Source organism: Pleurodeles waltl, chromosome 11 (assembly GCF_031143425.1).
Source record: "Pleurodeles waltl isolate 20211129_DDA chromosome 11, aPleWal1.hap1.20221129, whole genome shotgun sequence".
NCBI classification, from domain to species: domain Eukaryota; kingdom Metazoa; phylum Chordata; class Amphibia; order Caudata; family Salamandridae; genus Pleurodeles; species Pleurodeles waltl.
The window spans coordinates 1,013,762,875-1,013,779,368 of NC_090450.1; the positions used below are offsets into that span (position 1 = coordinate 1,013,762,875).

The window sequence follows — 16,494 nt, forward strand, 5'->3', positions numbered from 1 at the left end:
CTCAGTAAATGCTGGTCTGCTAGTCTCCATAGAAACAAAAACCCAAATAGTAATCGTGTGGATTGTATATGCCTTTTGAACCCTAGGAGAACTGAGTAAAACTCCTTCCAGAAGCATCCGAGTAGAATGCCACATGGGTTAAAACAAATGCATTTCCATTTAGGTTTCAGCTTTTAACTCAGAAAGCAGTGATGAAAAACACTTCTGGAGTCCATGGTTGGTAGGCACTGTTGGGAAAGGGGGCAGAGGTACTGGGAGCCCAGTACTGCCAAAGGCCATGGTTTGTGAACAGTGCCCGCTGGGCACCACAGACAGCACTTGGTGGCGGATGAATGGGCACAGGGCGTGAGTGAAAGCCACATCCAATTCCAAGTGCCTGGACCATCTCACCCAGGAAGCTCCCGCCTCCATGGCGGTGCCCAGGCCACCCTTCGCCTGCACTCTCGCTGACCCTGGCTCAGTTGAGGCGCTGCGCCTCATTGCTATGCACCCCAGTCAATGACATTTCCACTGGGTCGCCATTGTGGCGGGCTTGGAATTATGATGTCGGCTAATCCGCGTCAATAGGCCAGGCCCCCCCCCGACTGAGCCGACAAAGAGAGTGTGAGAGCTGTACAGAGCCAGACATGGTGCCCGGGCCAAGCTCTGGGCAGGGCGCTGAGGCGTCAACGCATGGTTCACCACCGCACAATGGCCGCCGCCACCTCACACACCCCAAATTAGCCACGGTCTGTCTCAGGCTGAGGTTTCTTTCCCATGAATGCTTTAGCCCCCTGAGCACGGAGACGGGAGACTGGAGTGCAAGATGGAGGCGCGCTCTGGGGGTGGCTCACATCTTGTATCCAAGGAAAATGGCTGCCGGTGGTGATGTCCGCTCAAGGCCCAGGGAGGCCCACCAGGGGAGGCGGGAGCTTCCGCCTGACACTGCACAGCGATTGGCTGGTTCCACTCCAGCTGCTGTCAGCTTGGCTCTACAAACCAAAGGACGCCAAGCAAGAGGGAGGGACACAGGCCCACTGTGTGAAACTAATCTACAGCACAGGGGATGAATCCACGAAGTTAGGTTTAGAGAAAGAATTGATTGCAGAGGGACAGCACGTCTACCACTCCAGGGGACCGGAATTAATACCTGGCCGGTTGTGATGCAGAAATCTCCAGGTTGCATTGGCAAAAACGTTGATTTTCAGACTGTTTATAGGTCTGGTCTTCGTGAAGGATTCTGGGTAAAAAGTGAACACGTTAAGTGATTAACAAAAAGGCAGCCATGGGACATATTACTGTGAGCAGAGCCACACCATGCTGGAGCTATGATCAGAAGGCGCTATAGGCACAGAACTGCATCTGGATTGGTCCATGTTGTCTCTGACAACTATCAGGAACAAACACTACAATGGCCGGAAGTGACATTACTTGGCCATTAGGCATTGTGTAGATGCTGCCCATGTAGGCAAGTGCTTCAGTATCCCACGTCAGGGTAGTAAATGCTATATAAATGTCGTAGTACAATCCGCAGCAGCGCTTCGGATGTAAAACAACGTCCTTTCACCTGATGACATCAAAAAAGTATTTAACAATCTTTATTGGACCCCGGAGGCTGCAGCACGTTAATACACAGTGGCTGTCTGAAGGCACCAACGCCAGCCACCAGTTACAAACTCACAGGTACGCTCACCAGTGAGGACCAGAGTCACAACTGTTAACACACACGGCATCTCTAACCCCCCTTCTAGTGAACTCACACTACTGCCTGAAAAAGCACAGACACACAGTAATATACACAGATTCTCAAACACACACACACACAGTGTTATACAAACACTCTCAAACACACAGACACACAGGTGCACAAACACACGTCGCACTCATAACTCAGTGATACCACCAAACTCATACACGTGACACAAACACATGCACACACAAGTGATACTCACAACATGTCATGCACACGAATATACAGACCTACAAGTACACACAGACACATGCACCCAGTGATAGAACCACAATGAAGCACACACTCACACACAGACACACTCACAGTGGCACGCCCACACAACATAGACACCCAACATAGCGACATACACACACACCATTGTACTGATAGATACACAGGCCCAAGTACTCACATCCACACTTACAGTAATGCACCAACAATCACACACACAGAAACACACAACTAAACACTCACATTCACAGTGATACATTCACTCATGCACTCAGCACAGCTACACATATAGGCCCTCATTCTGACCCTGGCGGTCTTTGACCGCCAGGGCGGAGGACCGCGGGAGCACCGCCGACAAGCCGGCGGTGCTTCAATGGGGATTCCGACCGCGGCGGTAAAGCCGCGGTCGGACCGGCACCACTGGCGGGGTCCCGCCAGTGTACCGCGGCCCCATTGAATCCTCCGCGGCGGCGCAGCTTGCTGCACCGCCGCGGGGATTCTGACCCCCCCTACCGCCATCCAGATCCCGGCGGTCGGACCGCCGAGATCCGGATGGCGGTAGGGGGGGTCGCGGGGCCCCTGGGGGCCCCTGCAGTGCCCATGCCACTGGCATGGGCATTGCAGGGGCCCCCGTAAGAGGGCCCCTACATGTATTTCACTGTCTGCTGCGCAGACAGTGAAATACGCGACGGGTGCAACTGCACCCGTCGCACAGCTTCCACTCCGCCGGCTCGATTCCGAGCCGGCTTCATCGTGGAGGCCTCTTTCCCGCTGGGCTGGCTGGCGGTCTGAACGAGACCGCCCGCCAGCCCAGCGGGAAAGTCAGAATTACCGCCGCGGTCTTTCGACCGCGGAACGGTAACCTGACGGCGGGACTTTGGCGGGCGGCCTCCGCCGCCCGCCAAGGTCAGAATGAGGGCCATAGTTTTATATATACGCACTCTCATATACACAGGCACAAAGGCCCACAGGTGCAAATAGGGACACACACCAAACACACACACATACACATCCACAGTCACACATCGACACACATGGAAGCAACCGAAACACACAACTAAACACTCATACATTCATTGTGTTACATTCACTCATGCACTCGTCACAGATCCATATGTAATATTATACACATATACCCTCATATGCACAGGCAGAGAGACCCACAGGAGCAGATAGGGACACACACCAAAGACCCACTTACATATACACAATCACACATCAACACTCATGGAGGCAATAGAAACACACAACCTCACAAAGCGATATACACACAGCGATACATATGCCCACAGGCACACGCAGACACACACACACAGATACATATGCGCACAGGCACACGCAGACACACACACACACATACATATGTGCACAGGCACACAGAGATGCATATGCGCACAGGCACACGCAGACACACACACACATACAGATGTGCACAGGCAGACACAGACACACACGCTGTCCTCCACTTAGTTGTGTTCTGCAGTAAATACAAAGCAAGCTCAGGTACAACAGAGGAGGACACAAGCGCATGACAACACGTTCAGGTGCACAACTGTCCATCTTGTGTCCGGCTGGGTTCGTATGGTTGTGCTTTGTGCATCCCGATGTGTCATATCGTTGTTCTCAGTAAAGCACTCTTACCCCCGGGTCTCCACTGTGCTGTAAAATAAGTTCAAAATGAACACAGATGGACAGACAGACCCACATAAACCTGCAGGCACACATACACAGAAACATGCATACACAGAGACACGCAAGCACACATACACAGAAACATGCATACACAGAGACACGCAGGCACACATACACAGAAACATGCATACACAGAGACACGCAAGCACACATACACAGAAACATGCATACACAGAGACACGCAAGCACACATACACAGAAACATGCATACACAGAGACACGCAGGCACACATACACAGAGACACGCAGGCACCCGTACACAGAAACATGCATATACAGAGACACGCAGGCACACATACACAGAAACATGCATACACAGAGACACGCAAGCACACATACACAGAAACATGCTTACACAGAGACCCGCAAGCACACATACACAGAAACATGCATACACAGACACCCGCAGGCACACATACACAGAAACATGCATACACAGAGACACGCAAGCACACATACACAGAAACATGCATACACAGAGACACGCAAGCACACATACACTGAAACATGCATACACAGAGACACGCAGGCACACATACACAGAGACATGCAGGCACCCATACACAGAAACATGCATACACAGAGACATGCAGGCACACATACACAGAAACATGCATACACAGAGACACGCAAGCACACATACACAGAAACATGCTTACACAGAGACATGCAAGCACACATACACAGAAACATGCATACACAGAGACCCGCAGGCACACATACACAGAGACACAGACGCACACATACACAAACATGCACACACAGAGACGCAGGCATGCACACACATTCACAAACAGACACGCTGCAAACGTACCCACATACAATCCCACAAGCATACACACTCATGCACACAGGCACGCGCATATACATACAAACACAGACATACCCGCACATAGACATACACACGTGCTAGCATGCACATATACACAGCATTACCAAGGGAACCCCCCCACACACACCGAACATTTACAAACACGCAAGCACACACGTTCACTCATGTCCCTACATACGTACACACGTATGCACACAGACACACTCATGCAGGCATGCATGCCTACACACATACGTTCAAACACGCGCACACACAGGCAAACATGCACATACGTAAATACACACGCACATGGATACGCATGCACATATAAACACATACATGCACACACGGAGGTCTACATAGGTACCCACAAATGCGCACTCTGACACATACATACACACAGGGAAACACGCACATCAACAGGCACGAACACACATGGGGCCTGATTCTAACTTTGGAGGACGGTGTTAAACCGTCCCAAAAGTGGCGGACATACCACCTACCGTATTACGAGTCCATTATATCCTATGGAACTCGTAATACGGTAGGTGGTATATCCGCCACTTTTGGGACGGTTTAACACCGTCCTCCAAAGTTAGAATCAGGCCCATGGTGTTCTCATGCTTAAGCCGCTTTTCCTGAAATTTGTGGGTCAGACTAATGTTTATTCTTTGCAGGTAAGTGATTTTTTCCTCCAGATGCTAAATAAATCTTGTCTCGTGATCTGGAGAAGCCGCTTGTGAAGAGTTAAAATTGATGAGAGTGTTTGTTAAACAATTCCTAATTACCGGATGAATGGAAGGGTGGGAGGGCTGCCAGGTGGAGGTCTGGAAAGATGGAGACTGTGGACGCTGAGATGGGCATGGTGCGGGCGCTGGGAGGCCAGGGGCAGTGCTGGGGGTGTGGGAGCTGTGCTGGGGGTGGGATAGGAGCAGTGATGGGGGGAGCATGGCTGGGAGACTGGGGCAGTGCTCTGGGTGGGAGCAATGCAGGAGGTGGGAGCAATGCGGGGGTGGGATCGGACCAGTGATGGTGGTGGGAGCACTGCTCGGCGCAGTGCTAGGAGCTGGGGGCAGTGCTTGGGGGAGCATGGCTGGTACAGTGGGGCAGTGCTAGCGGTGGGAGCAGTGCGGGGGTGGTGGGATGGGAGCCGTGATGGGGTGTCTGCACCCATCTGCGCCCGTCTGTGCCTGGACCGTGCCCAGCGCCTGTCCTCCTGCCCTCGCACCTCCCACGCTGCCAGATGCCACTACACCACTCCAGAACTCCTCGTGCTCAACCCCGGCCGCCCCACCGCCTGCATCTAGGCCTCTCCTAGGCACACCCATGGACCTTTTTCCTGCCGCTCATGCCACTTCACCTGTGCTCAAGCTACCAAGCACCACAACAATGCCAACCACCTCAACCTGCATCCTCCTCAACACCCGCTCTGTCCACAGGCACGCCATCGAACTCTGAGACCTGCTAACATCGACCTCCCTAGACATTGCCTTCCTCACCGAAACCTGGATGAACCCCTCATCGGAACCAGACATCGCCATAGCCATCCCGGAGGGCCACAAGATCACCCGAAGAGACCATACCAATAAAGCAGGAGGAAGAATCGCCATTGTCCATAGAAGCTCCATTAGGATCTCAACCGACACCCACGACACCCTAGGTGCCGCAGAACACCTGCACTTCCAGATATACGTCAACAGCACCCTGAGAGGAACCCTCGTCTACAGACCCCCCGGGCCCTCACGCTCAATTCTGCTTCGCCATTGCCGACACTATCAGCACCCACGCTCTCGCCTCCACAGACTACATGCTCCTCAGCGACCTGAACTTCCACCTGGAGAACACCGGCGACAGCTACTCCTCAGCCCTACTGGACAACCTTGCCAACCTCGGCCTCAAGCAACTGGTCATCTCGCCCACCCACTCAGCCGGTCACACACTCAACTCCATCTTCTCCTCCAGCAGCCACGTCACCTTCACTCACACCACCGAACTCCGTTGGACCGACCACCATTATGTTCATTTTTCCTTCCAGAAACCCACCACCAACAGCAGCGGATCCCTCACCACAAGTGGAACAAGATTTCCAAGGACCAATTGATCTCCAACCTCGCCCTCACCCTACCACCCAAACCAATAACCCCAACACCACCGCCCTCAACCTTAAACAATGGCTCGACAACTGTGCCAAGACCCTCGCCCCACTCAAGAAAACTACCAACACCCGTGCCAACAAGAAAGCTCCCTGGTTCACAGCAGACCTTGAGGCCTCCAAACGTGAATGCCGGAAAGCCGAGACGATCTGGCACCAAGAACAATCAGAAAACAACCACGCCGCCCTCAAATCAGCCATCCACAAACATCACCAGCTCATCCGGGCCACCAAATGATCTTTCTACAAAGAACGAATTGACAACAATGCACACAATAGCAAGGAGCTCTTCAGCATCATCAGGGAACTCACCAACCTCAAGTCCTGCTCCGCCGACCCACCCCACTCGCAAGACCTCTGCGACTCCCTCGCCACCTTCTTTCATAGCAAGATCACCGACATCCATGGAAACTTCGCACCGCTGTCCTCCACCACCACCACTGCCAAGGTCGGCCCCAATGCACCCTGCCACACCAACGTCCTGAATGCCAGGACTCCCACCAACGATGAGGAAACCACCAAGACCATGAGCACCATCCACTCTGGCTCTCCCCTTGACCGCTGCCCTCACCACATCTTCAATAAAGCCAGCCAAATCATCGCTCCCGAGCTCTGGACCATCATCAACAGCTCCTTCTAGACCGCGATCTTCCCAGAAAGCTGGGAACACGCTGAATTCAACGCCCTGCTTAAAAAGCCCAAAGCCAACCCGAAGACCACAAAAACTACCAACCTATCTCCCTACTCCCATTCCCTGCAAAGGTCATCGAGAAGATAGTCAACAACCAACTATCCTGCTTCTTGGAAGACAACAGCCTACTCGACGTCTCCCAGTCCGGATTCCCCAAGAACCACAGCACCAAGACCGCCCTTATCACCTGCACCAGCGACATCAGGAGCAGGCTTGACAAAGGGGAAAACGTTGCCCTCATCCTCCTTGACCTTTCTGAAGCCTTCGACACCGTCTGTCACCACACCCTTCGCACACGCCTCTCCGACGCCGGAATTCGCCACAGAGCCCAGGACTGTCTCACTTCCTTCCTCTCTGGAAGATCCTAGAGAGTCCACCTCCCCCCGTTCCTGTCCAAGGCCACCAAGACCATCTGTGGAGTTCCCCAGGGATCCTCACTCAGCCCCACCCTCTTCAATGTCTATATGGCTCCACTCGCCAACATTGTCCGATCCCAAGGCCTCAACATTGTCTCCTACGCAGAAGACACTCAGCTCATCCTCTCTCTCACGAAGGACCCCGCAACCGTAAAGAACAACCTCCACACCAGACTTACCGCAATCCACCAACTGGATGAAAGAAAGCCGCCTCACGCTGAACTCAGAGAAGACTGAGATCATTATCTACGGCCCCAACAGATCAGCATGGGACGACTCCTGGTGACCTGCCACCCTTGGGTTGGCTCCAAAGCCTACCACGCACACACACAACCTCGGCTTCATACTGGACTCTTCGCTCTCCATGACCCAGCAAGTCAACGCCATCTCATCCTCATGCTACAACACCCTACGCATGCTCCACAAGACCTTCAGATGGATCCCTGTGGAAACCAGAAGAATGGTCACCCACACCCTCGTCAGTAGCCGACTGGACTACGACAACGCCCTCTACGCGGAAACAATGGCCAACCTCCAGAACAAACTCCAGCGCATCCAGAACGCCTCAGCACAACTCATCCTCAACCTCCCTCGCCACGAACACATCTCAGCCCACCTCAGAGACCTCCACTGGCTCCCCGTCAACAAAAGGATCGTCTTCAAGCTCCTGATCCACACTCACAAAGCTCTCCACGGCGCCAGACCAGCCTACCTCAACGGGTGTCTCAAATTCCATATCCCTACACGCCAGCTCCGCTCCACCAACCTCGGCTTCGCAACCGTCACCTGCATTCACCGTACCACATCCGGCGGCAGATCCTTCTTCGACCTTGCCACCAAAACCTGGAACTCCCTCCCCATCAACCTACGTCAGACCCAGGATCTCCTGACCTTCAGGAAGCACCTCAAGACCTGGATCTTCGAGCAGTAGCACCCCCCCCACCAACCCCTAGCGCCTTGAGAACCTTCCAGGTGAGTAGGACGCTTAACAAATCACTGATTGAAGGGGTGGAGGCAGTGCTGGGGGGTGGAAGGGGTGGTGGGAGCAGTGCGTGGGATGGGAGCAGTGCAGGTGTAAGGAGTGCTGGGGGGTGGGAGCAGTGCGGGGTGGTGGGATGGAAGCAGTGCTGTGGGGTGGAAGGAGTGCTGGGAGTGGGGGCAGTGCTGGGTGGGTGGAAGGAGTGCTGGGGGGTGGAAGGAGTGCTGGAGTGGGAGCAGTGCTGGGAGTTGGGATGGGAGCAGTGATGGGGTGGAAGCACTGCCGGGTGGAAGGAGTGCTGGGGGTGGGGGCAGTGCTGGGGGATGGAAGGAGTGCTGGAGTGCAGGGGGTGGGAGCAGTGCTGGTGTTGGGATGGGAGCAGTGATAGGGTGGAAGTACTGCGGGTGGAAGAAGTGCTGGGGGTGGGGGCAGTGCTTGGGGCTGGAAGGAGTGCTGGGTGGTGGGAGCAGTGCTGAGGGGTTGGGATGGGAGCAGTGCTGAGGGTTTGGGATGGGAGCAGTGATGGGGTGGGAGCAGTGCTGTGGGGTTGGAGCAGTGATGGGGGTTGGGATGGGAGCAGTGATGGAGTGGAAGCCCCGCGGGGGTGGAAGGAGTGCTGGAGTGGGGGCAGTGTGGGGGGTGGAAGGAGTGCTGGGAGTAGTGCGAGGGTGGTGGGAAGGGAGCAGTGTGGGGGTGAAAGGAGTGCTGGGGGTGGGAGCAGTGCTGGGGGCCGGGATGGGAGCAGTGGTGGGGTGGAAGCACTGCGGGGCTGGAAGGAGTGCTGGGGTGGGGGCAGTGAGGGGGGTGGAAGGAGTGCTGGGAGCAGTGCAGGGTGGTGGGATGGGAGCAGTGAGGGGTGGAAGGAGTTCTGGAGTGCTGGGGGTGGGAGCAGTGCTGGGGGTTGGGATGGGAGCAGTGATAGGGTGGAAGCACTGTGGGGGTGGAAGGAGTGCTGGGGGTGGAAGAAGTGCTGGAGTGCTGGGGTGGGAGCAGTGCTGGGGTTTTGGATGGGAGCAATGTTGGGGTGGAAGCACTGTGGGGGTGGAAGGAGTGCTGGGGATGGGGGCAGTGCTGGGGGGTGGAAGGAGTGCTGGGTGGTGGAAGCAGTGCTAAGGGGTTGGGATGGGAGCAGTGATGGGATGGAAGCACTGTGGGGGTGGAAGGAGTGCTGGGGATGGGGGCAGTGCTGGGTGGTGGAAGCAGTGCTAAGGGGTTGGGATGGGAGCAGTGATGGGACACTGATGTGGGTGGGGAAGTGTTGGAGGGGTGAGAGCAGTGCTGGGTGTGGGATGGGAACAGTAATGGGGGCAGTGCCAGGGTGTGGGAGCAATGCTGGGGGGTGGGATGGAAGCAGTGATGGGGGGCAGTGCCAGGGGGCGGGAGCAGTGCTGGGGTGGTCGGATGGGACCTGTACTAGGGGGGTAGGGACAGTGTCAGGGGTGGAGGCAGTGTGGGAGGTGGGGGCAGTGCCAGGGGGTGGGAGCAGTGATGGGGGGCAATGATGGGGGTGGGATCAGTGCCAGAAGGTGGGAGCAGTACTATGGGAGTGGGATCGGAGCAGTAATAGGGGGAAGTGATTGGGGGTGGGAGCAGTGCTGAGTGGGTAGGATGGGAGCAGTGATGGGGGTGGGGTCATGAGGGGGGAGACATGACAGGGGCAGAGGTCAAGAGCAGCTCTCAGCTCTTGGAAATCAATGGACGTGAGTTATTGGGAGAGGAGGGTTTACAAGGAGCAGTGACGTTCCGTGGATGCCCTTTGACCCCTGGGATCCAGTGCCAGTAAATGCACATTCAAGCACCACCGGCAGTAAGGACAGACAGAGGCTGCCCTCACAGTTTGGGAGCTGCAGCCCTACGCCACTAGATTCAGGGGTTCTGGGAGCTATGTACTCATCAGATGCAGGGCTTCTAGGAACTACGCACCCACCACATTCAGGGCATCTGGACGCTACGCAAGTCCCAGGTTCAGTGCGTCTGGTGGCTACGCACCCACCACATTCATGACTTTTGGGAGCTATGCACTCATCAGATTCAGGGCTTCTAAGGGCAACGTATCCACCAGATTCAGGGCTTCTAGGAGCTATGCACCCACAAGATTCAGGGCTTCTGGTGGCTAAGCATCCACCAGATTCAGGGCTTCTGGGGGCTACACACCTACCAGATTCAGGGCTTCTGGGGCTACACACCTACCAGATTCAAGGCATCTGGGAGCTACACACTCACCAGATTCAGGGCCTTTGGGAGTTACGTACTCATCAGATTCAGGGCTTCTAAGGGCTACGCACCCACCAGATTAAGGGCTTCTGGGGTCTATGCACCCACCAGATACAGGGCTTCTGGGGGCTATGCACCCACCAGAGTCTGGGCCTCTGGGAGCGATGTACTCATCAGATTCAGGCTTCTAAGGGCTAGGCACCCACCAGATTCAAGGCTTCTGGGCACTACAGACCTACCAGATTCAGGGCTCCTGGGGTTACACACCCACCAGATTCAGGGCCTTTAGGAGCTTCACACATACCAGATTCAGGGTTTCTGGGGTCTATGCAGCCACCAGATTCAGGGCTTCGGGGGGCTATGCACCTGCCAGATTCAGGGCTTGTGGGAGCTATGTACTCGTCAGATTCCGGGCTTCTAAGGGCTACGCACACACCAGATTCAAGGCTTCTGGGATCTATGCACCCTCCAGATTCAGGGCTTCTGGACGCTACGCAGGTACGAGGTTCAGGGTATCTGGGGGGTATGCACCTACCAGATTCAGGGCTTCTAGGTGCTATGGACCTACCAGATTCAGGGCTTTTGGGGCTACGCACATAACAGGTTCAGGGCATTTAGGAGCTACACACATACCAGATTCAGGGCTTCTGGGGTCTATGCACCCACCAGATTCAGGGCTTCTGGGGGCTATGCACCCACCAGATTCAGGGCCTGTGGGAGCTATGTACTCATCTGATTCAGGGCTTCTGGGCATTATGGACCCACCATATTCAGGGATTCTGGGCGCTACGCATGTACCAGGTTCAGGGCGTCTGAGGGCTACACACCCACCAGATAAAGGGGGTCATTCTGACCCTGGCGGCCGGTGACCGCCAGGGTCACCGACCACGGGAGCACCGCCAACAGGCTGGCGGTGCTCCCAAGGGCATTCTGACCGCGGCGGTTCAGCCGCGGCCAGAAAGGGTAAACCGGCGGTCTCCCGCCGGTTTACCACTGCCCTACAGAATCCTCCATGGCGGCGGAGCGCACTCCGCCGCCATGGCGATTCTGACACCCCCTACCGCCATCCTGTTCCTGGCGGGTCTCCCGCCAGGAACAGGATGGCGGTAGGGGGTGCCGCGGGGCCCCTGGGGGCCCCTGCAGTGCCCATGCCAATGGCATGGGCACTGCAGGGGCCCCCGTAAGAGGGCCCCACAAAGTATTTCAGTGTCTGCAAAGCAGACACTGAAATACGCGACGGGTGCAACTGCACCCGTCGCACCTTCCCACTACGCCGGCTCAATTCTGAGCCGGCGTCCTCGTGGGAAGGTAGATTTGCCCTGGGCTGGCGGGCGGCCTTTTGGCGGCCGCCCGCCAGCCCAGGGCAAATCTCAAAATACCCTCAGCGGTCTTGCGACCGCGGAGCGGTATTTTGACGGGGGAACATTGGCGGGCGGCCTCCGCCGCCCGCCAATGTTAGAATCACCCCCAAAGTGCTTTTGGGAGCTATGCACTCATCAGATTCAGGGCTTCTAGGAGCTATGCACCCACAAGATTCAGAGCTTCTGGGGGCTAAGCACCCACCAGATTCAGGGCTTCTGGGGGCTATGCAAGTACCAGGTTCAGGGCGTCTGGGGGCTAAGCACCCACCAGATTCAGGGCTTCTAGGTGCTACGGACCTACCAGATTCTGGGACTCTGGGGCTACGCATCTACCAGGTTCAGGGCCTTTAGGAGCTACACACATACCAGATTCAGGGCTTCTGGGTTCTATGCACCCACTAGATTCAGGGCTTCTGGGGGCTACGCACCCACCAGATTATGGGCCTGTGGGAGCTATGTACTCATCAGATTCAGGCTTCTAAGGGCTAGGCACCCACCAGAATAATGGCTTCTGGGCACTATGGACCTACCAGATTCAGGGCTTCTGGGGCTACACACCCACTAGATTCAGGGCCTTTAAGAGCTACACACATACCAGATTCAGGGTTTCTGGGGTCTATGCACCCACCAGATTCAGGGCTTCTTGGGCTGTGCACCAGCCAGATTCAGGGCTTGTGGGAGCTATGTACTCATCAGATTCCGGGCTTCTAAGGGCTACGCACCCACCAGATTCAAGGCTTCTGGGAGCTATGCACCCTCCAGATTCAGGGCTTCTGGACGCTACGCACGTACCAGGTTCAGGGCATCTGGGTGGTATGCACCTACCAGATTCAGGGCTTCTAGGTGCTATTGACCTACCAGATTCAGGGCTTTTGGGGCTACGCACATACCAGGTTCAGGGCATTTAGGAGCTACACACATACCAGATTCAGGGCTTCTGGGGTCTATGCACCCACCAGATTCAGGGCTTCTGGGGGCTATGCACCCACAAGATTCAGGGCCTGTGGTATCTATGTTCTCATCAGATTCAGGGTTTCTAAGGGCTACGCACCCACCAGATTCACGGTTTCTGGGACCTATGCACCCACCAGATTCAGGGCTTCTGGGCGCTACGGACCTCCCAGATTCAGGGCTTCTGGGGCTACACACCTACAAGGTTCAGGCCCTTTAGGAGCTACACACACACCAGATTTAGGGCTTCTGGGGTTTATGCACCCACCAGATTCAGGGCCTCTGAGAGCTATGACTCACCAGATTCAGGGCTTCTGGGGCTATGCACCTATCAGGTTCAGGGCCTTTAGGAGCTACACACATATCAGATTCAGGGCTTCTGGGGTCTATGCACCAACCAGATTCGGGGCTTCTGGGGGCTACGCACCCACCACATTCAGGGCATGTGATAGCAATGTACTCATCTGATTCAGGGATTCTAAGGGCCATACACCCACCAGATTCATGGCTTCTGGGAGGTATGCATCCACTAAATTAAGGGCTTCTGGGTGCTAAGGACCTACCAGATTCAGGGCTATTCACCCACCATATTCAGGGCCTTTTGGAACTACACACATACCAGATTCAGGACTTCTGGGGGCTATGCACCCACCAGATTCAGGGCCTGTGGGAGCTATGTACTTCTCAAGTTCAGGGCTTCTAAGGGCTACGCACCCACCAGATTTAGGGTTTTTTGGAGCTATGCACCCATCAGATTCAGGGCTTCTGGGTGCTACTGACCTCCCAGATTCAGGGCTTCTGAGGCTACGCACCCACCAGATTCAAAGCCTTTGGGAGTTACACACATACCAGATTCAGGGCTTCTTGGGTCTATGCACACACCAGATTTAGGGCTTCTGGGGGCTACGCACCCACCAGATTCAAGGCTTCTGGGGGCTACACTACGCACTCACCAGATTTCTCGCGAGCAAGGTGTCACGTGGGTGCCAGTTACTGCCCTACATGTTGTTTAAGCAGTTTAGTTCTTTTCCAGGGCTACACCAGCCCCAGTGGTGTTGGGAGACTTTTCAGAGTTGGGGTGCTGTGACTAGTGTTACAATACTGCAGTGATGCAGAGAACAAGTGCAGCAAATGAGCCACATCCATTCAGCAGGGGGTGGCCAGGGTGTGGTGTGTAGCTCTGGTGCACTTTGGAGCAAACTGTCACACATAGGTCACTAAAGCACAGTGTGAAAGCCTCTGTCATTTACAGACAGCATTTCCCATTGATTCGGCCACTAAATTTGCAGAGACCCCACTTTACTGATAAAACCATACAGCGCACAAAACATAATATCTAGAAATTGGCTTGTAGAGAATATTTGTTATTTGTGCATCAAGTAAAGTGTTTTGATTTATTTTGATTCAAGTAAAACCTTTATTTCCACTACACTTCAGAATGACAAAAAAGTGCTTTGGTTGGGCTTTGCTAGCTGCTATTTTTTATAATATTTGTACAATTAATTTACATACAATAGTACCATTTGACACTCTCTGTGCCCCAACAGGACAGTCACATAGTTCAGTTTACAAAAGACTCTCAATGTGCAGTCAGAGGAGGACAAGTGAAGGCAACTTCAAAGCCAGAACCTGACAAGTGATCTCTGTCTCTGAGAGCAGAGGAAATGAGAAAAGGTAAAAACATGTTTATTCCTCATTCACCTTCTGGACTTCAGAACGTATTCTGTGGGGGTGCTGCAGCCCCAGCACCCCTACTTCAGGCACCTATGGCCAGTGCGCCTTCTTTCCACAAACCGGAAGTGGCTCGTTGGCGCCGAGAAGGCAAACGCAGTTTACTGGCGAGTCAAGTTTATAACTATTGGCTTCCTACTTGGAAGCTGGCAGAGATTAGTGCCTTTTAAATCCTAGACAACCCAACAGGAGTGCTACAATCCCAATGTAATAAAACAAAATAAATTTAAAAAAACTCACATATATGAAATGGTTGAACTAAGAATAGTAATTATAATATTTGGAAAACATTATCATTGACAACAAATATCCTCACACTAAAGGAAAAAGATGGACAATGGCCCCAGAAAAGGTCCTTTAGATGCCTCACGGCAGGGAGGCAGGGACGCACAGTAACCTGGACGGGGTCCTTGGGATGCCTCACGGCAGGGACGCACAGTAACCCGGACGGGGTCCTTTAGATGCCTCACGGCAGGGAGGCAGGGACACACAGTTACCCAGACAGGGTCCTTGGGATGCCTCATGGCAGGGACGCACAGTAACCCGGACAGGGTCCTTGGGATGCCTCATGGCAGGGACGCACAGTAACCCGGACAGGGTCCTTGGGATTCCTCAACCCGGACAGGGTCCTTGGGATGCCTCATGGCAGGGATGCACAGTAATCCGGACAGGGTCCTTTAGATGCCTCACGGCAGGGATGCACAGTAACCCGGACAGGGTCCTTTAGATGCCTCACGGCAGGGACGCACAGTAACCTGGACAGGGTCCTTTAAATGCCTCACGGCAGGGACGCACAGTTACCCGGACAGGGTCCTTGGGATGCCTCACAGCAGGGATGCACAGTAACCTAGACAGGGCCCTTGGGATGCCTCACGGCAGGGACGCACAGTAACCCGGACAGGGTCCTTGGGATGCCTCATGGCAGGGATGCACAGAAACTCAGACAGGGTCCTTGGGATGCCTCAACCCGGACAGGGTCCTTGGGATGCCTCATGGCAGGGACGCACAGTAACCCGGACAGGGTCCTTTAGATGCCTCATGGCAGGGACGCACAGTAACCCGGACAGGGTCCTTGGGATGCCTCACGGCAGGGACGCACAGTAACCGGGACAGGGTCCTTGGGATGCCTCATGGCAGGGATGCACAGTAACTCAGACAGGGTCCTTGAGATGCCTCAACCCGGACAGGGTCCTTGGGATGCCTCACGGCAGGGACAGCTGAAGGCAAACAGAGAGTAAGAAGTGGTCAACGGTGGGCGGTCATGGTACCTGGAGCCCAGACATGGCCTCGAACGGCAGACATTCATAGCAGGGGAAGCCATGAAACCAAGAACCTCTGTACCAAGTAGCAACAGAAGAGCTGTCACAGCAATCAAAAGTGATTTATGACTGTTTGAATGAGACATGAAGTTTTTAATTAATTTAGATTTGGTACGCAATAAAGTTGAATGGATGCACATAACAGTTAGGAATGAATGTTTTTATTACAATGCAAGGTAATCATGCTGGAGATGATAATGACCGTATACATGGTGGTGATCCATGTACCGGCTTT

At 54.5% G+C, this 16,494-nt stretch overlaps 1 protein-coding gene across 2 annotated transcripts in view; it reads right to left on the reverse strand.

Annotated features, from left to right (window-relative positions):
* Nucleotides 1-16,494, reverse strand: part of TMEM132C (transmembrane protein 132C) — a 1,220,720-nt gene that overhangs the window by 1,077,605 nt on the left and 126,621 nt on the right. The gene's annotated exons all lie outside the window — the stretch shown is intronic.